The sequence below is a fragment of the Rattus rattus genome, chromosome 1, assembly GCF_011064425.1.
Source record: "Rattus rattus isolate New Zealand chromosome 1, Rrattus_CSIRO_v1, whole genome shotgun sequence".
Classification (NCBI taxonomy): domain Eukaryota; kingdom Metazoa; phylum Chordata; class Mammalia; order Rodentia; family Muridae; genus Rattus; species Rattus rattus.
This window is the reverse complement of record NC_046154.1, coordinates 53,024,333-53,051,503: the sequence shown is the minus strand read 5'-3', so window position 1 is coordinate 53,051,503 and position 27,171 is coordinate 53,024,333. Positions and strand designations below refer to the sequence as shown.

Genomic DNA, 27,171 nt, shown 5'->3' with positions numbered 1-27,171 from the left:
CAGGTGGGTGGAAAGTTTTTGCGTATAAAAGGCAGAGAAAATATTTCTCTTCCAATGCTTCTATATTTTGAGGGGTTTTAGTTAATATTAACAAACATGACATTCTGTGAGCAAATGAGGATGTGGCTAACATTTGAATGTGTGATTGCAGGATTTGAGCATGGTCTGTGCTATAGACACCTGGATGCTTTCACTAGAAGAAATTGCAAAATCAGATTAGGAGTTGAACAAGGTCAGACCGAGACTTTTAGGCCTCACATATTAAATATGGGTTCTATTCTTTAGTTTAAAAAAATTAATTTTTGTTTCCCTTTACCAACATGAATCCTTTGATATCTTTTTTTTTTTTTTGTCATGGTTGCTTGTGTCTGGTTGGGCTGGTGAGATGATATTTTTGCAATTTCTTAGTTTTAAGGCAGATTAGAAGTTTGTCCGTGCCAGTGGTTATCAATGGAAACTAGATCTGCACTGGAAATCTATAAGTAAGTTCTGTTTGATAGCTTTCAGAGCAGAAAGACCCTAGAGCTGTTTGAGTTACCTTGTGTGATCTGTAACTTTCAAATGTTTTTGTTGAAGAGGTGAGACCCTTTATAGTTTTCCTAGTCTAGAATGTATGTTGATCTTGTATACATAGTTAAATTTCCAGGATTAGCCGGATATGGAGGTGTATGCCTTTAATCTCATCAATCAAGAGGCAGAGGCAAGCAGAGCTCTAAGTTTGAGGTTGGTTTAGTCCCCAAAGTGAGTTACAGGACAGACAGGACTACACAAAGAAACCCTGTCTTGGACCCCCACCCCCAAAGAAATTCCCAGGACAATCAAATCTAAGTAAGTTTATATCAGTTAATTTTGTTTTAAAAAAAAAAACTCATCTAAAGTAATAATGGTATTTTGCAGGGTAGGGGGAAGAAATTGCAACACAATATCCTTCTTATGCAGTCTGTGTACAGATGCAAATGCCTGGCTACAATGTAACATGGCTCTGCCTGAGTGTTTATACATTACAATACATATATTTATTATTAATGTCATATAATTTCTGCATGGTGCATGTACTTGGTTGGCTACATTATAATACAGTTCTGTTTGAGTGCTTACACATTGCAATGCATATACTTTACTATTAGTGTCTTATTTAATTTTTACATTACGCATGCATTATTCATATCTGGGTGTGCCGAGGCCAGCACAGGTTGTCAGTTTTCCTCCATTGCTCCCAGCCTTCCTGCTCTGAGCTTGGGTTTCTCACTGAACTGGAAGCTCATCATTTTTGCTAAGCTGGCTGGCTAGTGAGCTCTCAAGGGAGCTCTCAAGATTTTCCTGTCTCCAGCCCCTGCATCCCCCTATTAATACTGAGGTTACAGGCACTTACAACTATGCCCAGCTTTTTAAATGGGTGCTGGGGATTTGAACTTGGGTCCTCATGCTTGCAGAGCAAGTACTCCTACCGACTGAGCCTAAGTATTTCCCAGGTCCCCTGAATATTTTAATATCTATATGGAAAATTGCTTGGTTTCTCTTTTTGTTTTGGTTTCTTTTTGTGCAGTGCTAGGGAGCAAACCCAGGGCTTTTTGCATGGTAAGCAAACACTGCTCTCTGCACTTCTCATTCTTTAAAAGATTTATTAATTCATTGTATGTTTATGAACACTATCTGCATGTATATCTGCATGCTAGAAGAGGGAGGCATCAGATCATATTATAGATAGTTGTGAGCCACCATGTGGCTGCTGGGACTTGAACTCAGGATCTCTGGAAGAGCAGTCAATTCTCTTAGCTGTGGAGCCATCTCGCCAACCCGCACTTCTCATTCTTTACCTTCCTGCTTTACAAGGATTTGAGTCAATGTTAAAACTTTGGAATTACAATTCTGTAATTTTGATGCCTTTATAAAAAGGTGGAAGCAGTGTATAAGTATTTGTAATTGAGATTGAACTGAGCAGAACAAAACCTATTTTTCTTTTTCTTTCACCGTAGAGATAAGATCTTGCTCTGTGTGCAGCTCACACTGGCCTTGAACTTGGTTCATCCCTGGCTGGTCTTAGTTGTGATTCTCTTACCTCAGTCCCTGAGTGCTGAGGTTATGAGCAAATGCCATCATGTCTAGCAGAGACACTGGGACACCAGGGATGTAAACCTGCTGGAAAGTGATGATGGCACTTGGAGTTTTTGTTTTTGAGTTGTTCCTAGGTACAGAAATGTGATGCATTTTTTTTAGATCTTGGTTTTTTTTTTTTTTTTTTTTTGGTTCTTTTTTTCGGAGCTGGGGACCGAACCCAGGGCCTTGCGCTTCCTAGGCAAGCGCTCTACCGCTGAGCTAAATCCCCAACCCCTTGGTTTTGTTTTGATGATCTTGCTAAACCTACTTATTAATTTGAATAATTTTTAGATTTAGAAGGATTTCCTATGTTGCCAGTTTTCTATAACTAAGATAATTTTTCCTTTTTTTTCTAGTCCTTAAACATTTTAAACCTTCTCTTACTTAAGCATTAACTGGGATGTCTCTTAAAATGATGAATAGAGGGTGGACACCGTGGCTCAGTGCAAGGGCTCTTGCTGCCAAGCTCCATAGCCTGATTTGATTCTTGGGACCCATGTGATAGAAGGAGAGGACACACGTTCATTTGCAGCTATAATTTTTCCTTTGAACATGACTGCTCTAAGTCCTGCAAGTATTGTGTCATAATTAATTTTTACAATCTATTTTATAACTTCCATTGTCATCAGAGGGTCATGTAAAAGTGTACTTTATCACCAGGCGACAGAAGTGGTTTTATCTAGTTATTTCTTTGTTATTGACCTCTAGTTCCTTCTACTGTAGTGAGAGGAAGGACTGTGGTTAAATTCGGTTTTAGAAAAAAAAATGAGACTTTCTTCTACCCTACATATGTTTGTGTTATATATGTTTGTAGTGTGCTTACACTATGTATGCACTTCAAAATAATGTGCACACTAACATTGCTTAGTTTAGGTATGTCGATTATTTCGTTTTTTTCTTAAAAAGCAAAGATTTATTTTTATGTATGTGTGTTTATCTGTGCGGGTGAATGCCATGGGTGTCCAGGTGCCCCTGGAGGTGAAAAGAGTCCTTTAGATCTCCTGGAGCTGGAGTTAGAGAGCTGTGAGCTGATGTGGGTACAGGGAATTGGACTTGATCCTTTGGGAGGGCAGGATGCTCTTTTAACCCTGAGTCACCTTTACTCACTTTACGTCTTTGAGATAGGGTCTCGTTCGGTAGCCCAGGCTAGGCTGGAACCCACTGTGTAGCCCAGGCTGGTCTTGAACTCATAGCAGTCATCTCGCCTCAGCCTCCCGGGTCGGGGTTGTAGTCATGAGACACCTTGCTCTGCTTGCCTTGGCATTTCTCTCTGGTGTTGCCATGAAGCCTGGCCTGGAACTTGCTGTATAGCCCAAGATGACCTTGAGGTGGTATCAGTTCTCCTGCCTATGTCTTCTAGTTGTTAGGATAACAGTGGGGAGTTGAGAGCCGCCATTCTCGAGTCATCTTTGCCTTTTGAAAGGTAGTGGCACTGGGTGTGTATAATTCTGGGTGAGGCCAAGGATGACAGCAGGTCCTGTGGAGGCTGAGTTGAGAGAGTCGTTTGAGCCCAGAAGTTCAAGCTGGCCTGGATAACAGTGAGACCCTGAGTCCAAACAACCCCCATACCCACACCCACACAACCCCCACCCCCAACCAAACCACCAACAAATCCTGAGCTGGTCCATGTTTTATTCTGCACTTAAGTTTATATATGTGTATATATATATATATATATATATATACACACATATATATATATACATACATATACATATATATATGTATATATATATATAATAAAGCACAAAATACATAAAATTGAGTTTTTATTGGCACATTGACACTGCATGGCATGAGGGCTCAAAGGGTTTATGATCAAGTTAGAAGTTGTTGTGTAGACTGGATCCACAAACCTTTGCCAGCACCCAACATGCATTTCTTGGGTTTCTGAGTTTCAGGGCTATGTGTCGTATTAACTGGACCCTGGAACTTCCTATCATGCCTGGTCGTTTACTTGACTCATTCTTTTAGCATTTGTGCACCTAACTCTGCTTTCATCACAAATACACATTCCGGTGGCTCTTGAATCACTGGGAGTGTAACTCAGCCTTCTCACGTGACTCAGAGCTGAAAGGCGGTGGTGTGATCGATGTATGCGGTTGTGGAGACCGTGGAAAGACTTTTCGTGTTTTCAATTAAAATTAGACCAAGAAACAAACTGGTACTTCCTTTCAGTCCCTTTTGATGTGCTTCCCTACTTCACTTCCAGTAGGGAAGATGTGCCACGGGATGGGGCCTTGGGTGCCACCGTGTGTAAGTGCGGTCAGTTTGTGACCTGCATTGAGCTGAGTGTGCATTCTGTTCTCTTTTCAGTACATGTGTTACACGCCTGATAAAAATGTTAAAAATGATATTAATGTCTTTTTCTTAAAATTTCAATATTGAGGTAGGTTTCACTCTGTATCCTTGGCTGGCCTAGAGCTCAGATATGTTCGCCAGGTGATCTAGCAGCCATTCTGTGCCTCTGCCTCTCAAGTGCTGTAACTGTGACACTGAGCCAGCATTCCCGATGACGTGATGGCGAACATTTTAGAAAAGCACAAAGGACAAAGAGAGCTTGAGGACCACTGATCAAGGTCAGCCTCATCTCTGAATGAGATCACTAGGAAGGGATGGAACGGGGAACTGCAGGCCAGTCAGGCCTTCTGATTCTCACTCTTTATACTTTTAAATTTGCTGATCAGAGAGTGGGGGATGGGAGGATGTTCTCAAATCCTTAAAGCATCCACATGAGTCAGCACCTTTCTCCTTTTTGCGTTTCCATCTTGTCCTCATTCTCTTCCCAGGCATCATTTAAAAACAGACACTTTTATATCAAACTGCACTTTTTTCAAACTTATCACCTTAGAATCATTTGATCACACACACACACACACACACACCCAGAGAGAGAGAGAGAGAGAGAGAGAGAGAGAGAGAGAGAGAGAGAGAGAGAGAGAGAGAGAGAGAGAGAAGAACTTGTGTCTGTGAAATCAGAGCCTGATTCAAGGTACAGCTGTTCCTCTCTGGGCCATTTTTAGTATGGGGCTGCATTGTTTAAATTTAGAAGCCTTTTCCTAGTTGAGGGGGTGGTGGTAGTTTGCAGAAATTGAAATTGAACCCGGCTGTGACTCCTGCTGGTGCAAGATAAATGGGAAAACCTGGGAACTGGCTTTAGAAGGAGAAGGCCCAAGAAAAGGCCTTAATGTCACAAAAGTAGTGGTACTGGCCTTTAATCCCAGCACTCAGGAAGCAGAGGCAGGGGCATCTGAGTTAGAGGCCAGCCTGGTCTACATAGCAGGTTCCAGGAAAGCTAGGGCTACACAGAGACATGTCTTACAATAAGCCACACCCTCCACCCTGTGAAATGTAGACTGTTGGGAATATAGTATTATTTTTTGCTTGGAAGCCCATACTTTAAAAATAAAAAACAAATATTTAAACATTAACCACATATTAATAATTACTAAAATGTTAGCAATTAATACTGTTAATATCAGTATTAATATTAAGATACTAAAATATACAGTTATGTATTTACACACACATATATGTATATATATATATATGCATATACAAATATCACCTTTGGTTGACTTTCAGTCACTGTAACAAGATCGCTGAGAGCAATTATCATGAGAGGAGAGATTATTTTGGTCACAGTTGTAGAGATTACAGTCCTTGGTCTTTGGCATTATTGTTTTGGGGCTTTGTTAACACAGTGTATCATGATGGGACCATGTTGTGGATTAAGCCTATTAACCTCAAGGGGGCGCACATGCACACAACAGAGAGAGAGAAGGGGGTAAGGAGAAACAGCATTTCCTTCAAGGGCATGCCTCAGTTGCCCAACTTCTACTAAGCCTTTCTTTCAATGGCTTTACTACCTCCCTAGGCTTAACATATAGAGCTTTGGACCAGGTTTAATATCCAAACCATGACATATTTAGGGGGAAGTAGGTAGCAGTACGAGGGCCACATATACATGCACACACATGCATACACATACACACACAGGTACACATGCACGCTTGTGCACACACAGGCACGTTCAGCTTGGATTGGTGGCTGTCAGGCTAGATTGTGTGTTCCCATATGCATGCTATTCCTTCTGCTTGAACTAGATAGCTCTCCTCTGTCAGCCTGGCTCAAGGTCATCCTCTTTTTACGAGTGGCCTCATCTTCAGGGCTCTCTCTGACTTCGGGTCTGACCCACAATTCTCCGGGCCTTCTGCATTTTTAAATTGTTACATAAAGCTTAAACACATCTTAGGCCCTGAGTACATGCTTTCAAGGGTTGGGTAGGGAAAGAGGAAAAGAAAGGAGGGAGGGAACTGGGAGGGAGAAAATCACAAGTAGACAAGGGCTTTACTTTCCTGGAACTTCATTTCCTCGTGTGTGTGTGTGTGTGTGTGTGTGTGTGTGTGTGTGTGTGTGTGTGTGTGTGTAGAGACAGAGAGACAGAGAGAGACAGAGAGAGACAGAGAGAGAGACAGAGAGACAGAGAGACAGACACACACATATACACAGAGAGGGAAAGACAGAGAGAAACATAGAGAGACAGAGACACACATATATACACAGAGAGGGAAGAGGGGGAGGAAGAGAGAGAGGGGAGAGGGAGGGGGGAGAGAGAGAGGGGGGGGAGGGGGGGAGGAGAGAGAGAGAGAGAGAGAGAGAGAGAGAGAGAGAGTGGGAGAGAGGGAGAAAGAAAGAGATTATCTCACTCACTAAGGAGTTCAGGCTGGCCTTGCACTTGTGGCAATTCTCCTGCTTCAGCCTCTTGAATGCTAAGGTTATAGGTATGTACCACTCTTGGCAATTCATTCATTTATTTATTTTTTAAAATATTTTATTTATTTATTATATATGAGTACACTGTAGCTGTCTTCAGACACACCAGAAGAGGGCATCAGATCTCATTACAGATGGTTGTGAGCCACCATGTGGTTGCTGGGATTTGAATTCAGGACCTCAGGAAGAGCAGTCGGTGCTCTTAACCACTGAGCCATCTCTCCAGCCCTCATTTCTTTATTTTTTAAATTTAGAACTGTTTTTATTTATTAATGTTGTACTTGTGTATAGGTAATGGGTACCTGCCTGTCATGTCAAGTGTAGGGAGGTCAGAGACCAACCTGTGTATGGGAGGTTGGTTATCTCTTTCCTAGGTGGGTCCCAGGGATGGAACTCATGAGACTTTCACCCACTGAGCCATCTCGCTGCCAGCATTCTCCTTGCTTGTGACAGTGTCTTCCTATTAGAAATTAGAAATGGGGCATTGAAAATGCCCAGCCCAGTACATGGTAGTGAGTAGGTGAAAGTATATATTCTCCCTAAAGGCATTTGTGAAAATCCAGCCAAGTGCAGAGAAAACCTGCACAACCATCATCAGCAGTCTGCTTCCTCGGAGAGGATGTGTGCACAGGTTCCAGCGGCCCTCCTCTCTGTGCTCCTGCGCCCTTTGCTCTCTGGAATTGTATTCTTTCTTCTCTTAACCCTGCCTCCCGTCTCTGCATCTTCAGTGACTCTAAAACTGCTGTATACTCACAGCCTCTCACCTTGCTTGCTAGGTCTTCGGTTATGCAAAGGAGATTTGTAAACCAATGCTCTGTCTTCTGAAGCCCAACAGGATACTGTGTCTTGAGTTAAGATAATTCAAATCCCAGGTCAAACAGACGGTGGACATAACACATGGGCCAGCTTCCTTCCCTTACTCTCTCTTCCTACTCTCTCTCTCTCTCTCTCTCTCTCTCTCTCTCTCTCTCTCTCTCTCTCTCCTTTTGTGAAATTCCTTTTTGCTATTTCAGTGGATGAGAGGGTTACTTTTAGTGTTTAAAGAAATGAAATGGCTAGGCAGAGAGCCATCATTGGCCTGGACGTGAGGGAGCCTGAGTTTCTGCTTATTCTCTAAGCACTGATTCAGCCATTTCATATTCTGCTCTGATTTTCCTCATGTGTAAACATGGGAGGAGTAGGTCTTGTAACAGATGTTTTCACACTGGGTTTATGTGAGTTTTAGGGTTGTGTGGAGGTGCCCTCGCATGCTAGTAAGGTTATGTCTCATGGCCGAGCCCAGTGCTCCCTAGCATGCACAGTGCTCCCTAGAATGCCCAGTGCTCCCTAGCATGCCCAGTGCTCCCTAGCATGCCCAGTGCTCCCTAGCATGCCCAGTGCTCCCTAGCAGCATGCACAGTGCTCCCTAGCATGCCCAGTGCTCCCTAGCATGCACAGAACCTGTGCTTGATTTGGCACATAAAAAGAAAGAAATTAATTACATTTGAAATTTTATAAATTAAGTACAATTATACTTTTAAAAATTGAGATAGACTTCAGATGCCATTAAAATATACCCTATAAGTATGCCTTATGAAGTTCGTCTAGTGTGGACATTTTGCATAAATGTAATGATACAATATAAAATTTAATATCTGGTTGCTTTTATTTGATGCAAAAGTTTAAAATTTCACTCGTATTGTAAGATGTAAAAATGCATCTTGATGAGGCAGAATCTTGCTATGTAGCCCAGACTGGCCTCAAATTTGTTATCCTACTGCCTCAGCTCCTCAAAGCTGGCATTCCAGGCACGAACCTCCATGTCCAACCTCCTTTATTATTTTTTATTTAAGCATTTTAGGAAACATTTTCCTATGTTTAGATAGAAAATTGATCAGCCTAATAGAGAGTGCTGCCGTAGGGATGTGCTGTGTCCATTCGGATGGAAACCAATGTCTGTTTCTTTGATTTTTAAGCAAAATGCTGTGTTTAGTGCACGTGGAAGCTTTTGAAGCTCCCATTGCCTTAAAGCCTGGAAACCAGCACTCAGCCAGCCTCATGCCCCTCCTCTGGATCTACAGCGATGTCTACGGTTGGTCGGTCTTCCTTGGATGACAGAAGTGATCGGGAGAGACTTAGGCTGGGCTGACAGGTTACGATGTCGCCAGACAAGAAGAGATGGAAGGCAGACTGATGGACTTTATCTGTTTGTCCCTGGGGGCATAGGTCCTTGCTTTCATATCCCCTAGTATCCCCAAGCGGGTATGAGGAAGGCAGCTGCGGTTATAGGCGATAGACTGGGGGAGCATGTGGATGCTGCCTTCCCCAGTTCCTAAGAGATGGAAAGGGGCTCTTGTCAGTGTCAGACTCCACAGGAATCACAAACTCTTTGAGGTCGTTTTGTCTCATCTTGATGATATCCCTGTTGTTTCTTACGGAGCCTAGCATGCATGAGCTGTTCCACAAGTTTCTCTTAAATAACCAGTGTGCGGCTTACTGTACTACTGACTTAAGGAAGGAAAGGAAAACAAAACCCATCCGCCTTGCATCATGATGCATACCTGTACCAGCTGAGCAAGGGGATAGTGCATTCAAGCCTGCTTGGTCCACAGCTAAAAGACAAACACAAACAGATGAAAATCATTACTGCCACCGCCACCGCCACCGCCGCCACCACCGCCGCCACCACCACCACCAACAAATCAACAAATTGTAGAGTTGCTGCATATTTCAGAAATGCACAGTGAAGTCTTGTGCACACTTCCTTATTTATTTATTTATTTATTTATTTATTTATTTATTTATTTACATGTGTGTGCATGCCCCAGTGCATATGCTTGTACATATGCAGGTCTAAAGTTGATGTCAGATGTTTCGTTTGATTGCTCTCCAGTTATTTCTTGAGGCAGGATCTCTCGCTGAACCCAGAACTCCCAATGTGGATAGCAGAGGTAGCCAGCCTGTCCTCTGGCTGTCCTGTGTCTGCCTTCTGAGTGACTGTATCATAGACAGCCACTGTGCCTGCCTAGGTTTTACTTGGTTTCTTGGGATCTGGACTCTCACTCCTATGCTTGCACAGAAGCTATCTCCTAGGCTGCATTCCCCTCCCACGCCTCTCTAGTACAGCATCAAAGATAAGAAGCAGACACTTGGATGTCATCAAACTTATTTATGTTGTATGAATTACACATGAGCTCATTTGTGTGTTTGTATGTAGCTTTGTGCGGTTTCATTTTAGCATACTTGTGATCTTGAATAAGCACTGCTGTACTTGACGGTCAATTAAATCTTGACTATAGATTTCCTTGTGTTCCACCATCATAGCCATCCCTTCCCCTTAATCTCTGACCCCTAAATTAATTGTTATTTCCAAAATGTAATCAGGAAGCATGTTTGACTGTTTTTGAACTTAGCCTAGTTTCCTGGAGGATAACGGAGGCGGTGCGGACCAATACTTGCTTCTTTCCCTGACTGAGTACTAGTCTGTGTTATGCACACATCACAGCTTGTTTCTTCAGACTTGAAAGACACAGGAGTTGTTTCCAGGCCCTGTCTATGGCCAACAGAGCTGCTATGAATATCAACTTCCTGTGTGACACTAAGATTTCATTTCTATGTGACAAAGAGCTTAAGACTGTACTTGCTGGATACTCTGGTAAAGGCATTCTTAAAGGTGTATTTATTTATCATATATAAGTATCCTCAGACACACCAGAAGAGGGCATCAGATCTCATTCCAGATGGTTGTGAGCCACCAGGTGGTTGCTGGGAATTGAACTCAGGACCTCGGGATCTCTCCAGTCCCTGCTCCTTTTAATTTTAAAAGGAATTGCCAAGCTGTTGTCCAGAGTTTCTCCCATTTTACACTCTTACCAGAACTGCACGACTGTTTTCACACACCGCGAGTGTGTGACATTGTAACTGCACTTCATCTAGCCATTTTGATAGATGTAGAGCGGTGCATAGATTCCTTCTTCTGTGTTCCTCCACCCACCAAAAAACCGTATGGGTTCTGAGATCAGCCTTCCAGCCCACAGAAACCCTCTCCTGTGACTTTCAAACTTCCTAGCTCTGTGACCTGGCTTACATTTCTTCTCTCCCCAGCCCGAATGCCAGAGTCTAATGCAAGCCTGATTCCTGATTCCTGGGGAAAGTCACAGAGCTGAGCTCCTGCCAGGATCTCAACTGCTAGCACCACACCCCCTGTGCACTCCTTTCCTTTACCTTGGAGACCCTCTTCCATTTTTGGAGAGTACTGCTCCAGATGTGCTGCACGCTCTTCTCTTAGATGTCCGTTCTACCTGTGACCAAGACCCAGACCATTCAGCTTAAAGCTCTTCAGCATCTTCACGCCAGGGCCCTCCACATCTTCCATCTCGTCTCAAGTCCTCTTTCATGGAAGGGCTCACAGCTTGTGGGCATTTTGATCTCTGGAATAGCAGAAATCTTACTTGTCTAGACCAGGGATCATTTTGTTTTTCTCTTTTGATCACATGTATTATCACTTCCTAGGAATAAAAGGCCCATGGGCCCCTTCATCTTGCTTGATAAATGCAGAACACCAGGAGAGAAAGAACTGAAGAGTTCTTTCTCTTTCAGGTTTTTGCTGTAACTCCATTGAGGATGCATTTGACTTAAAATGTTAGAGACGCAGAGCAGGGTAGTGGACTGAAGAAACAAAGTTGCTTCCCATTGGGATGGTTGCTGCCCAATGGCATCTTGACTGGATTTAGAATCATGGAGATACATTATGCGATGGCATTTCAAGAAAGGTGTAAGACCCACAAATAATACAAGGAGTTCCCTCCTATGGATAGGGTCCCAGGCTGAATAAAACTGAGAAAGCAAGTTCAGAGCAAACATTCATCTCTCTGTGCTTCCTGAAAGTGAATGCATTGTGACCTCAGGCTCCTGCCGCCATGCATTCCCTGCTTGAGGGACTATATTCCCAAACTAGGGGGCCAAATAAATCATCTCCCTTTATTGCTTTTGTTGATATTTTGTCACTCTAGTGAGAGCAGAAACTAACTCATGTGTGGTTTCACGTTTAAACCTAAGTGGTAATCTCTAGAGGGGCGTTGGCTTAAACTCATTAGTAACAACCCCAGAGTACCCTAAGTGTGTCAGTGTTGCATTAGGAAAAAGCTGTGAAAAACATTTCCTCTGGGAGTAATTTAGCCAAGGGTGAGCCCAGATTCAAACCCACCCTGTGTTGTCCGTCTTCTTCTGCCTGTTGTACGAATCTAATTGTATGCCTGCCTGAATGCTGCTGTCAGGTCTCTTCCTGTGTCTGTGTCTCTAACAAAGGGCTTTGCTCTGTATTTGTTGAACAACACAGAGTCACATGAGGAAGGAATGAGAAGTAGTTTACAGGAATCTTTAATAGACTTTTACAGGGGATGGAACCTTCCTGACTCTACCTCCCCCAACTCCCAGTTTACCCAGATAACAAGCTGTACTACAAACACCACTGTACATGGACCAACCAGCCTATATCCATGCCACTTACAATGTTTATGGTAGATATTTGATATATAGGATTGTTTTCAATCTATTGTTTCTAGTGTTTATTAAAATATATATACACACATGCATTACTCATAGGGCAGAACATGGAAGAGTATATAATTTAAGATTAAAGCTTTTCATTAGCTCAGGTTGTAAAACTTGATTACATGGGAACCTCAAAACGAGTAAGGTTGGCTGTTACATTGTTCTGTTAAAGGCAGGTTAAATGAACAGGCTGTGCACAGAAGGATAGCAATCTTAGGTCATAAATAACCCCAAGGTGTGTTATTAACTCTGGCTGTGAGGTCCAGAAAGACTTCCAATCTCTTAGAATGTCAGAGATATTCTTATAATAATGTATTGTCACATAGGCATTAGTATATCCGTTCTGTGGATGGAAGCATCGAAGATTGGTGTGGAGACACAACTGCTCAAAGGTAGCCAGCTAATGGGTGGTTCTGATCCTCTGTCCCCCAGAGGCTCATGAGCTGTGGACTTGGTCCCCAGCTGATGTCGTTTGCAGGTGGTGGAATCATTGAGATGGGAGTCTAGTAGAAGGAAGGTGGTCATTGGCAGTGTGCTCCTGAAGGGAATTAGGTAGCCCTGGCCCATCTTTTCTTTCTGCTTCCAAGTTGCTATGACATGAACAGCTTGCTTGAGCCACGCCCCCCAGCACTGTCAGCTCCATGGCAACAGCTGACTGGGCGAGAGTGGAAGCTCCTAACCTGCATGCCAAAGCCCAGCTTTCCTCTAGGTTGATGAGCTACAGTATTTTTGTCACAGGGAAAGGGCTGGACCCAGGTTTCCAGCACGTTTCTTTGATCCCACAACTTATTTATTTGATTTTGGTAAGATACTGTGTAATGTTCAGGGCGACTTCAAATTAGCAACCCTCCTTGCCCTGGCTTCTGGAATGCTGGGACGACTACATGGCAGGATGCTAGTGATGACAATGTTGCTTATGCCGTTCTGTCTGCCCACATAAGGACAGAAATTGTCATGTTATAAGAACCAATTCCCATGTATACATTAGAGCTTAAAGTTATTATCTTTAAATAACTGCAGGCCTCTATTGGGCACCCAAGCTAGTGGTGAGTGAATGAGATGGGAGTAGGTTGGAAGAGCTGTGGGGATGAGTGAATGAGTGAACGGACTGCAGCGGGCTGTCGTTTGTACTGCCGGGCCTGATGTAGCGATGCCCTTAAAATTAGATTCTTACATTAATCGAGTTGACAGAAAAATCTCATTAAAAGAAATTAAAAGTCCATTAAAACAATGCAGACAAATAAGCTAGTACAGTATAAAGACCTGGAAGGGAGGATGGACTTACACATACACGACTCAGATGTCGAGACCTACAGGCCCATGAGTCACTGGGGTAGTGAGAAACTCTGGGTTGTGACTTTTCTACTTCCAGTCCGTCTTACATAGTAATTTTTATTCCTGGTTACAGCATGTTTCTCTCATCTTTTAAATCAGTCTTTAGGGGAATAGGTATTAACTTATTTATCTGGGCACTCATTTTATGGTGCTAGGATGTCCTGCTCTTGCTAGACAAGTACCACTTAGGGTACCACTAAGTCATATCCCAGGTCTGGGCCTGTTTTGTTAGACTTCAAGAGACTGACTGCAGAGACCAACTGTGAATAACCAAGGCCCTAGTCACCTGCCTACATGTGCTTTGCTGCCTACTCTTCTTTATGAGGGAGATGTGGAACACCTTGGGAAGAGTTTCTGGGGGACCTGGGGCTTAGCGTTTCTGAGATGATCATTTATTCCAGTGTAACCCCTCTGCCAGACTCCCTGTTGTTTCTGTAAACCTTTACTCTTCTGCTGAGCTGACACATGTGCACTTTAGGGCCTGAAGTAGAGAATCTGCAGATCTCACCCTTTTCTTTCTTTTTCTTAATTATTTTTTTACCTATTTATTTTACATCCTGCTCACTGTCCCACTCCCCATCACCCTCTCCCAATCCTTCCCCCATCTCCCCTCTCGTTCTCCTCTGAGTGGGTAGGGGCTGTCTGGGTATCCCCCTCATCTTGGCACATCAAGTCTCTGTGGGGGTGGCACATCCTCTTCCACTGAGGCTAGACAAGGCAGCCCAGCTAGATGAACATATCCCACACATAGGCAACAGCTCTTGGGATAACCCCCACTTCAGTTGTTCGGGACCCACATGAAGACCAAGCTGCACATCTGTTACACATGAGTGGGAGGCCTCGGTCCAGCCTGTGTATGTTCTTTTGGTTCCCTTAGAGCCTCAAGGGTCCAGGTTAGTTGACTCTGTTGGTCTTCCTGTGGAGTTCCTATCCCCTTAGGGGCTGCAATCCTTCCTCCTGTTCTTCCATAAGAATCCCCAAGCTCCATCCACTGTTTTGCTGGATCTTATAATTTCTTAAGTAGACCTAGCTAATCTCAGTTCCTGAGTTTAGTCTCGCTTTCACAACTCACCACATAGAGCAGTGATTCTCAACCTTCCCAATGCTGTGACTCTTCAGTATGTTCTTACGTTGTGGTGACCTCTCAACCATAAAGTTATTTTTGTTGCTACTTCATAACTAACTGTAGCTTTTCTACCGTTATGAATTATAATGTAAATATCTGTGTTTTCTGAGAGTCTTAGGTGATCCCTATGAAAGAGTCTTTTGACCCCACTCAAAGGGATTGTGACCCACAGGTTGGGAATCATTGACCTGGTGGCAATGTGCTGTCAAATCCTGAGTCCAAAGGATACTATACCACAAATTAGCTCCAGATTAGGAGTTAGCGTCCTTCATTCTGTTTTTATCTTCGATAATTTATTTATGGCTTATTATGGTTATTTATAATTTATTATGGCTTGAATTCACAAGAAAGGGTTGATATAGTAGAAGAAAAGGCAGAAGGAAGGCATTTATTTCTAATGTGACATTCTGTCTTAGTCTGGATCTCCACTGTATGACGAAGTATCATGACCTAAAGTAACCTGGGGAAGAAACTGTTTATTTGGCTTTCATATCCTGAATCACAGTGAGGTAGTCTAAGGCAGGAACCAAAACTGGACAGGAACTTGGAGGCAGGAGCTGATGCAGAGATCATGGAGGAGCGCTGCTTAGTGGCTTGCTTCTCATGGTTTGCTCAGCCTGCTTTCCTTAGAAGCCAGGACCACAAGTCCAGGGCTGTCCCATCTACAATAGGCTGGGCCCTCCCTTACAGATCACAAATTAAGAAAATGCCCTACAGGCTAGCCTTATTGTAACCTGATTTTCTGAAGGTATTTTCTAAATTGAAGTGCCTGCCTCGGATGACTATAGCTTGTGTAAAGTTGACGCAAAGCCAACTGGCATGGATTCGTACCTAATGACAGCATTTGAAGGCAGAAGCACAGGTCGCAGGCAACAGTGACTAAGAGTGCTGCATAAATGGGCAGAGCCAGTCTTCTCTGTCGATGAACTGCTAGACTTTGGTTTCAGAAACTTCTTTTCTGTAATGATGTTTTGAGTGAGATGCCAAAGGAAAATTGGCTTTTAAGGCAAACTTTAAAATAAGCATAAACAAATGCATCTATGTTGTGTATATATGTTTATGTATATAAATATATACATTACACACACACACAGGTTGATGAATTGTTATGTGTATTCTTATGTAACTTGAGTCCAAGCCAAGTCACTGAGAGCCCTTTTGAGTCCTCGCTGTCTTGCATGTGCACAGCATAACTCTAGGTCCAAGGGATCACACTGTAGATTAGTGTCATGGTTTTGAATTTTGTGTGGAGGGAACAATTCAATGTGTCTTTTGCTCAGGACTGCTTGGGAGATCTGTCTGCAGTATATAGAACATCTTTCCTCATTCCCAGGCAGCTCCCCATGAAGTGTCTTTATTTGGACAAATTCTTGACTGATATACCACTTGGGTCTGCTATAGGAACTGCTTATGAACAAGCACATACATGTCTTTGGTCCCACCCATGAGTGCCTCTCTGCGGATTAAGTACTTAAGGGTAAAATCACTAGATCATAGAGTTTTGTCATCATGAACAAAAGTCTGAGGGAAACAATCACAGGGAAAAATTCCTTACTTTGGCTCATGGATTGAGAGTTGTAGATGCTATTCTTAGATCGATGTGAAGAAGAAATTATCACAGGAACAGGGATGTGGGGCAGAGGTTGCTCATCTTACATTAGATGTGGAGAAAAAATGCCTGGTCTTTGCTCTTTGCCTATTTTATTTTCTTTAATTATGTTTTGAGACAGGGTCTTATGTAGCCCAGATTTCCCATAAAGCCAAGGATAATGTTCAACTTTTGGTCTTTATGCTTCCATCTCCTGGGGTTTGGGTTTGTAGGCATGCACCACCATGCCTAGAATTATACACTGCTGTGTGTCAGGCTGAGGCCTTTCTATATGAGAGGAAAGCACCATGCCATCTTAGGCACATCCCCAGTTTCTGTATTGCCCTCTTGTTCTCTCAAGATCCCTACCCGGTTCGATCATGCTGGCCAGATTCAGAAAATGTTTTCTCCCCTTGGTTAATACTCTCTGGAAACACCTTTACACACACACACACACACACACACACACACACACACACACACACACACACACACACACACACACAGAGAGAGAGAGAGAGAGAGAGAGAGAGAGAGAGAGAGAGAGAGAGAGAGAGAGAGATCCTTTATTTTGCAGGCATTCTCAATACAGTGAAGTTAATAATCAAAAAGCTTGGGAGATGACACCGACACCGTAGGTAAATGTACTTCCCGTCATGCTTGATGACTTGATTCCCAAGGTGACCAACGAAAACTGACCCTTGAAAGTTGTCCTCTGATCTCCACATCTCTCTCTCTCTCTCTCTCTCTCTCTCTCTCTCTCTCTCTCTCTCTCTCTCTCTCTGAAAAATAAAAGTAATAATTGTTTTAAAAATTCCGAGCAACCTGATCCTTCTGTATAATTCAGTAGGTGGTGCACGGGTGGTAACCCTGGAACTCAGGTAAAGGTAGAAGGAAGGAACTGACGCCACAAAGCTGTCTTTTGACTTCCACTTGTGCCTTGCGGCATGTATGTCCACACAGACATCATGCATATACATATATACAAACAGACAGACAGACAGACACACACCTTTAAAAAATTAACCATTGCAAGCCTCTCTCTTAACCAGCTTTACACACAAGCACATCTTAAACCACAACATTTTCACGCTTGGCCCCCAAAGGCTCATGTCTATCTCATCACGCAAAGTGCATTCAGTCCATCCCTCAGAGTCCCCATGGCAACAGCTCCAATATTGTTATAAAGTTCAAGCCCGAAGTTTTCTAAGATTCAAGGTAAACTCTTAGCTGTGAGCTCCTATAAAATAAAAAGAAAATTGTATACTTTCCTTATCTGGTGGCACAGGATAAACATTCCATCTCAAATGGGATAGGTGGTGGTACAGAAAGACATGATGGGGCCAAAGCATCCAAGTGCATCGGGATTGACATAAACCCTGTAGCTCCTTGCCTGGCATTTGGTAAAGATTGCATCATGTGGTGATATGAGCTCCCAGTGCTTAGGCACTCCCATTCCTATGGCTTTCCTGACCACAGCCCACAAGATTGATTTTTTGTGGTTTCTCTGCTTTGTTGCTTGTGTTTTTTTCTTAGCAGATGTTTCAAGTTCCTGGCATCACTAACCTCCCATGTTCTCTTATCATGTTTTTGTGTCCATGCTCACAGTTTCATACATTGCCCTCTCAGAGGCTGCCTACAATGGTCTTGATGCTGCCACATATAACTTGTCCCCAGGTCTTCTTTGAAATCCATGTGAAAGTAATCATTACCCTGTAGTTTTTATGTTCTGCATACCTACAAAAATGGAATTGTGTGGAAGATAACGCCACCCACAGTTGAGATCTCTGTGCCTGGACAGCAGAGCAGCAAAATGATTCCCAAGGAAACAATTTTCTAGTCAGGCTGCTGCAAGCAGTAAGACTCTGTGCTCAAGGGAAAGTATTTCACACCCTAGAGTTTGTTGTGAATGAGTTCTGGCCAGTTCTTTAAAATGTATATAGATAAATTTTTCGGATGCTAATCACTTCTTTTAAATGAAAATAATCCCTTTAGAAATCATACTTTTCTTTGTTCTATCTGTACTGGCTTTTATGATCAAATTGAGGTTTTCAAGTCTTTCCTACTCTGCATTTTGCTTCCTGTTCTTACTGCAAACTAGTCTAGAAGAAGGTGACAGTAGCCATGCCACAGTCTAAATCCTGGATTGCTTTGAAACTTCCTTGCTCAGTTCACTTTGTCTGTCACCTTTAAACTCAGCCTCCTGTCAAGACACAGGGCACGGATAAAATGTAATAAAGTTCTTTGCCAATGTGGAAACAGGAATGGCTTTTAGCCCAATTCCCAGTAGAATTCTTATTCTCATCTGAAACTTACAAGAATAATCTTCACTGTTATATCAGTTACTTTTATGTTGTGATAAAATTTTCATGTTTGAAAGCAAATTAAATAAGTGTATCTATTTTATCTTACAGTTCTAAAGGAGGAGTCCATAGTGGGAGCGAGGCTTGTCAGCAAGCAGACAGAGCTGAGAGGTCACATCTCAGCTACAGAGGAAGCAGAAAGAGTGAGCAGGAAGTGGGGCAGGGCCACAAATCTTTAAAGCCTGCCCCTAATGGCGTACTTTCTCCATCAAGGCTATATACTAAAAGTTCTACTTTCCCCCTCCAACAGCACCAGTAACTAGGGACCATGTGTCTAAATGCACAAGCATTTCTCATTCTAGCAACGACAGTTAATCACCCACATTTCTGCCATCATCCTGGTTCTTTGAGCTCAATGCTCTCTGCTTGTAGCAGCCTAGGCTTTCTTTATCCCACTTCTACTTTTTCCAAATTATTCTTGCAAACTGCTGTCACAGTATAGAACCACTCAGTTAGGTTTTCACAGAATTGACCCCACTTCACAGGGCCAGATTCGTGTGTTAGTTATCTTTACGTTTGCTGTCACCAAATATCTGAGAGACCATATTGAAAGTAGAGTTATTTATTTTAGCCTACGGTTTCAGGGGGTTTTACTCCATATTCTTTGGCTCCATGGATGTTTGGGTCTGTGTTGTGGCACTAAATGATGGCATCAGAAGCACATGGCAGAGACTACTCAACTTGGTACACATTAAGTAGAAAGAGAGAGAGGGACATAGGCAGACAGAGGAGAGCCAGCTAGATACATAGATACATAGATACATAGATACGTAGATAGATACATAGATACATTGATATAGATAATACTTGCATTATCTGGATTTTTCCCCCTGTATCTTTTTTATTTCTTCCATGCAGCTCATGGTGTGGTACCACCCTTATTCAGGGTAGGTCATCCCTTGTTAATCAAGTCTTTTTGGAAGTATTCTTACAGACAACACCAGAGGTGCGATTTTCCTAATCTGGCAAATAGTTTTCAGTGTGATCATGTTGGTGATGAAGAGTCTCCATTATAGAGGCAAAGCTTTAGCAAATACTACTTATCAATGGTGGTACCCGGTGCATTGTCAGCAGTGTGAGGATCACCTTGTCGTACCACATCTTCACCAAGACTTGATTCTGTTAGTCTTTAAAATTTAAGATATCCTGTTTGGTATGGGGTAGGTCCCTGTGGTTACACTTTGAGTTTTCACTGTGAGTCAGCAGTTAAGAACCTTGTCATAAATATATTGGTCACTTTTGTGAAAGAACTGATTGTAATAACTTTTGCCAATTTATTTTCAAGATAGAGCTTCTCTCTGTAGCCCTGGCTATCCTGGAACTCACCAGGCTGGCTGGCTTTGAACTCAGAGATTTACCCACCCCTGCCTACCAAGTGCTGGACCTAAGGACATGCCACTACCTCCTTGCCAAATTTCTTACTGAAATTTGGTTTGTAGATTTTTATATCAATTAATGAATTGTTAGTGTGTGTACTTGATATGTGTCTGGAGGGCTTGTATGTAGAGGTAAGAGCCTGACTTTGAGAGTTGATTCTCTCATTCCACTATAGGGTCCAGGGATTGAACTCAGGTTGCTAGACTTGAATGTCAAGGGCCTTTACCTGTTGGGCCATCTCACCAGCTCTGATTTGTAGATTTTTATTATTTAATTACATATTTTGTATATAAACTATTTGGATAAATATATTGTGAATATTTCTTTACAATATGGCTTGTATTTTTATTTTTACTTTCTTAAGTTTCTTTCAACCTGATTCTCAACTGAGCTAGCCTAAATTTGTGATTCTCTTGCCTCAGTCTCATGAATGTTTGATTACAGGAATGTACAATGATATCTGGCTTCTTATTATATAAATCCATTGTATATCTCTTCAGACACGCCAGAAGAGGGCATCAGATCTCATTACAGTTAGTTATGAGCCACCATGTGGTTGTTGAGATTTGAACTCAGGACCTCTAGAAGGGCAGTCAGTGCTCTTAACCACTGAGCCATCTCTCCAGCCCGATATCCAGCTTCTTAATGATCTATTTGATGGAAATAAAAACTACATTCTTTGGGGCGGGGTCCCTGGGAAACCTGAAGCCTCATGCCTATTCTCCTGCTGAGCAGTGAAGCTCAGATTCATAACAGCCTTGAACGTTGTCTGCTAATTTTGTATTTTGATTTTGAATACCGGTTCTGTTTTAACAAATTCCTGTTTTCCTCAGTGTGATGTAAAGATATCATTTTATGCTTTCTTCTCGAAGCTTTGTTTTATAATATGTTGATTTATGAAATTTTTAATAAATCAGATTTGTTGAAAATAAAACTTAAGTAAGCTTGAATTAAGAAATTGTTTTTGCTGTCATCGATTGAATCCAGGAACTCACATGTACTAAACAAGTGCAGTGCCACTGAGCTACCTCTCTATCCTGTCATTATTTTAAAATTCACAGATGTGTGTGTTGTGTAGATAATGCACATCATGACATATACATGTGTGTCATGCAGTGGCCAAACGTAGCTAATAAACAAGTGTGTGACCTCACATAATTGTCACGTTACGATGAGAACTTTGAGTTACACTGAGTTTTCATTGTGCGTCAGCGGTTAGGAACCTTGTCATAAATATTTTGGTCACTTTTGTGAAAGAACTGATTGTAATAACTTTTGCCAATTTTTTTTAAAGATAGAGCTTCTCTCTGTAGCCCTGGCTATCCTGCAACTCACTCTGTAGGCCAGGCTGTTTCTATAGTTTTCAAGAATGTAATATGCCATCATTGAGCATGGTCACAGTGCCACTTAATCGACTTCTTAAACTTATCCCTGTAATTACGTCCCTTTGACTAACATGTCTCCACCCCTGCTCCACTTTACATCATGCCAGCTCTGATCATCACCGTTTTACTCTCTGTTTGCATCATCTGTTTAAATTCTACACGTGTGAGATCAAGTGGCATTGGTCTGTCCATGCCTGGCTTATCTTACTTACCATAATGTCCTCCAGGTTCATTCACGAATCCCAGATGATGGGAGTTCCTTCTTTCATAGCTAAATAGTATTCCGTTGTGCATGCATACCACATTTTCTTCATCAAGTTTTATATGACACATATTAATTCAGTACCTTAACTATTATAAACAATATTCCATAAATATGGGAGTGAAGGTATTTATGTGACATTGATTCTATTTCATTTGAATATATAACAAGTTGTGGGTCTTCTGGGTCATGCAGTTGTACTTTTAATTCTTAGGAACCGCCAAAGTTCTTCACAATAGCTATATTAACTTACACTTCTACTCACAGTGTATGTGTGTTTGTGCATGTGTGTGTGTTATTCTGTTTCTATCTCCTTGTCACCGTGTTCCCTTTGTCTTGTTTTGGTGGTAGCTAATCTAAGGATAAGGTGATAGCCACTGTGGTTTTCATTTGTACTACAATGATGACAAGAAATATTGAACACCTTTCCATATACGCACTGGTCATTTCTTTCTCTTCCTTTGAGAAATGTCTATTTTTAATTGATCATTTGTTTTCTTACTCTTTCCCCATTGTGTATTCTTGGTACCCAGGTTGAAAGTCAGGAGGGCCTAATGTATGGATTTGTGTTTGTCTCTCCAGTCTGTCCCATTGTCCACAAGTGAGTTTGTGTTGGCATCCTGTGGTTTGTCACTGTAACGTTGTGGTGTATTTTGAATATGATGCCTTTGGCTTTATTCCTTTTGCTTAAGAGTGCCTTGCCTATTTGGGGCCTTTTGTGAGTTCACACGTGTTTCAGGATTGTTTTTCTCTTTCTGTGGTTAATGTTACTGGTATTTGGTAGAGCTCACACTGAGCTCGTACTTTGCTCTGACTGGTGGACACTTTAACAGCATGAAAGCACAGGATGTATTTCCATTTATTTGTTTCTTCTCCAATTCCTTTTCAGTGTAAAGATCTTTCATCTCTGTGATGGTGTCAACTTGGCTGAAGTGAGGATTACCCGGAGAACTGGTAAAGCTTTCTTGTGGGGTGTGTCCATGTCCTGAGGCTTTTGAATCACTGACTGAACAAGGAGGCTCTGCTCTTAGTGTAGGCAGGTGTCATCTGTTCAGCTGAGGGCAGTCGGACAGCACGAAATGACCAGAAGATTTTAGGTCTTTGACTCTTGGATCTGAGGTTCAAAACTCCTCCCTCCTGGACACCAGCACTACAAGTTTAGACTTCGGGATTTATACCAGACGCACTCGACTGCCCTCAGGACTTTAGTCTCTCTCTCTGAGATTACACCACTGACTTCCCTTGCTCTGAGGCCTTGGTGCTTGAACCGAGCCACGGTATAACAAGGTATAACTTTGTCAAGTGGATTTTGGGCCGTTTGACCTGATCAGGATGGGAAGGAGCTGAGGATGAATTAAGAGTAAAATGTACGTGAATAAAAGGAGACACAATCATGCAGGCCTTGCTGGGTACATGAAGAGAAGCTGAGGAAAGGATCTGAGGTGTACTGAGTGCCCATTTTTTTTTCTGAGTGCCCATTAAAGGTCAGTTGCTCTGTCGGATAATGTAAACATCCTTAAAAGTGATTCCGAGAGAGAAGTCTTAGTTGAAAGTCTAACAGCTTTGGGTGTTAGCTACTGAATGGTAGAGTTAGGTTTCAAACTCAGATCTATATTGTTTTCTCCCCACTGTCCTCCACTCCCTTTCCGTGCACTTCCCTTCTCTTTCTCCACATTTTCCAGCTATCTTATCATTCCTTTCGTGGATTTCTGAAACCCTGCTCTTCCTTACTTTCTATGGAACAGAATTTATCTTTTCTTTTTCTTTGAGACAGGGTCCTGATGTAGTCTTGGCTGGCCTAGAACTTACTTTGTCGACCAGACTGGCCTCAAACACAAAGATCCTCCTGCTTCTCCTACTCGAGTGCTGGGATTAAAGGAGTGTGTCACCTGTTCTTACTGGGTCACAGAGAAGCGGCTTCCCACCTACTTTCTTACCCTAAAGTATTACACTTTTTATTGTAGCAATTCTGAAGTGTGTTCACATGTCACTTAGGTATCACTGTATAAGGAACCATCTAAGCAGACTGGCTTGAGACAGCATACATCTATTGAGCTCACATATCCACTGTCAGGAATTAGGCACATCAGCTCAGTAGAGCTGACCTGGCCCACTTTCATCTGCTCTCATGCCTGGGGCATCAGCAGAGATGCTGGGACCACCCAACTAGTTGGCTAGTTTGGGCTTATACTTCTGGAGAAAAGGAACCAAGGAAGCTAATAGAAGCCAGAGGCTCTTGGGCCTAGGTACAGTAGCACTTGCAATGTCTTAGCTCCAGATGCTGGAACGAAGCATCCCAGACTGGGTGACACAAACACGGGTGTTTGTTTCTCATAGTTTAGATGCATGCTGGCTGACTTAGTACATGGTGCAGACCATTTTGTGGCTCCTAGGAAGCCACCTTCTTTCTATGTCCTCACATGATGGAACGCTCTGATCTCGTTGCTCTTTCACAGTTACTAATCCCTTCCCAGGGCTCCCACTCTCGTGACCTCATCCTTTTAAAATACTAATTTAAAAACTGATTTACTCTTTACTACAACCTCATATGCACTTAGGATGTATTCTGATCACTGTCCACATCCTCTCTTATCTCCTTCCATTCTTATCAAGTCCTTCTCCTTCCCATTTCCAGTCCCTTTCCTGGCTTTTCTGACTTTTGGTTTTGTCTTGTGACTCATTTAGAGCCGCCTGTGTGACCACTGGATTGACACAATCCACGACTGAAGGCAATGGTTCCCCCTTGCCCTGAATCTTATTAATAGCAAACAGTTCAGCACCAACTGGCAGGACACCCTGAATCCTCCCCCACCACTGCCTGCATGCCGATGGGATCATCTTCGTGTCGTCTTAACTCAGGCAGCTACAGCTGCTGTGACTTCATGATTGCAATGGCCGATTTGAAGCTCTTCTTGTATTGTGTCTGTTGCAGTCTTCCTACCTTCTCTGCCACAATGTTCCTTAAGCTTTAGATGGGATGATATAGATGTCTTGCTAGGGCTGAGCATCCTACATGACCCCATTTTAACCCGGTTACTTCCTGAAGGTCCCCATCTCCAATATATACATATTAGGCAGTTAGGGCTTCAGCCTAAGCCCTTTGCGGGGTTCAGTGATAGTAAGAAAAGGCAGGTTCCATTTCTTTTACTGTACTGTATTCTCTCCTACTATAGCACATTTCCCTCCCAGGTTTCCAAAAAAAAAAAAAAAATGCATTGGGATCTCTGATCATCAGTTAACGAACAATCAATTCTACAGCAGAATTCAACACAGATCTGCCCATTCCTGGTTGTAGGCAGAATCAGAGCTCGGATATTAAGGGCTAAGTTGCACAGGACTATTCAGGCATCAGTTCAGAGCCCAGACTTCAGTGTTTCTGACCACCAGCTGGCTACAAGCAGCTCCCTATGACTCCCTGGTTTGGCTTTGTTCATTTGCTCAGGCAGCTCAGAGAACCCAGGTCGGGGGATGGGGCACATTTATTGGTTTATTGTAAGGCCACAAACAAGGATCTGAATGAAGACACACATGGGACCATCTGACAGGTGTCTGGCTGCTCCTTCGATCTGGAGCAGTTCCTCCTCATTTTCCTCAGTCTCCACAGGTCTCCAGAAGCTCCCTGAACCCTTCTACTGGGGTTTTATGGAGATGTCACTGCACAGGCATGACTAAAGCATGGGCAACTGTGTACCGATTGGACTGGGCAGAAAGTTATCATTTAGTGCTCCAGGACAGTGAGAAACCCAGCACAACCTGTCCGTTCAGATTCTTCATGGCCCGTCTGTACAGTGTGCCCTCCTTTCTGGTATGGGGCAGGACCCCATGTGGAATGAAGGTCTTAGTATCTATTATTAGACAAGGTAGCCAAGAAGGTTTTTCCAGTCAGGAGTAAGACAGGAAAGCAGAAGGTTATAATAGACTTTTGGTCTTACTGATTTGACTTGGGGAAGAAAGATCCTAGTTATTACACTTTCCCTTAGGAGAAAAAAGAACAGAGAAAGAAGTTTTGCTCTGAGGCCCAAGTTGCCCCAGCATTATAACAAAGACAAAAAAATCCTTTATAGCTTTAAACCTGCTTTAGAAACTAAAGGCCAAATACTGTAACTAAAGCTATACTTTCTGTTCTAGCCATTTTGGAAATAGTAAGAACCATGGAATCTCTCTCCCTCTTTTTCTCCCTCCGCTTCTTCGTCCTCCAGCCCCCTACCCCATGTGGTGTGTGTGTGTGTGTGTGTGTGTGTGTGTGTGTGTGTGTGTGCACATGTACACATGTATATGCATACCATTTGTATGCATGCACACATACATTCAGCTTTGTGAACGCAGAGGTTACCTTGCAGGCTAGAGAGTATGTGGTAGAGGGAAGACAGTAGTTAGTGGCAGTAATTAATTCTATTCATGAATCTGTACACACACAAAGAAGTGTGGATTTAGAGATCGTTTTCATGAAAGGCTCTCTTTGATTTGAAAGGAAATGGAGTCCTTATGTTGTATGGGAGAGACCTAAGCCCATGTATTCCTTTGATGTGGCTGTATTTCAGGGTTGTGTTGAGCATGGTTCCTACTCTGCAGACTACACAATGAGGTGCAGAGCTTCAGAGGCAGAGGCCAGAGGCCAAGGTTGCAGTCTAGGTTTATTCTTCGAGTTTTACTTTTCTTATGTAAAATTATAGAAAACTTGTCTCCTTTGATTGTTAGGTAGATTGAAGCAGTTTATTTCTGTGATAGATGTACAGTAGCCATACCCAGGAAGAGGCTACTGAAAAATAAGATACACAGGTAATGTAAAGTACAAAGCCTAGCAAGTATGTAGCAGGAAGAAAATATTCCTGGCTCTACATTGAAGTAACAATACTTTGTATCTACTGAGATAAATGAGAGACACGTAAAGCTAAATTTACCTGTGAATTCATTTGTTTCACTTTTGTTTTTAATGTAGCCACTAGAAAATTGAAAGTTGTTATTTTTTTCTATTTTAGTTTCTATTGTTGTAATAAACACTGACTGTCTTAGTTCATCTTATAACCCCCAGGTCACACTCCATCACTGAGGGAAGTCAGGGCAGGAGCTCAGAGAAGAAACCTGGAGGCAGGAACCGAAGCAGACATGATGGAGGAATGCTGCTTACTGGCTTGGTCTTCCTACCTTGTTCAGCTGCTTTTTTATGTACCCCAAGATGATCTGCCTAGGATTGACACTTCCCACAGTGGACTGGACTTTCTTACACTAACCATTAACCCACAGACTTGCCTATGAACCAATATGACAGTACATTTTCTCATTTCTCATTTATCCTTCTTCTCAGACAATCCTATCTTGTACCAAGTTGA

At 42.5% G+C, this 27,171-nt stretch overlaps 1 protein-coding gene across 3 annotated transcripts in view; it reads left to right on the top strand.

Annotated features, from left to right (window-relative positions):
- Nucleotides 1-27,171, top strand: part of Dnajc6 (DnaJ heat shock protein family (Hsp40) member C6) — a 149,333-nt gene that overhangs the window by 14,336 nt on the left and 107,826 nt on the right. The window contains exon 2 of one of the 3 annotated variants that reach the window (XM_032901719.1): nucleotides 22,731-22,795. The exons of the other annotated variants lie outside the window; for them this stretch is intronic. The gene's annotated coding sequence lies outside the window, so the exon portion shown is untranslated. The remainder of the gene's footprint in view (nucleotides 1-22,730; nucleotides 22,796-27,171) is intronic. 3 annotated transcript variants of the gene reach the window in all.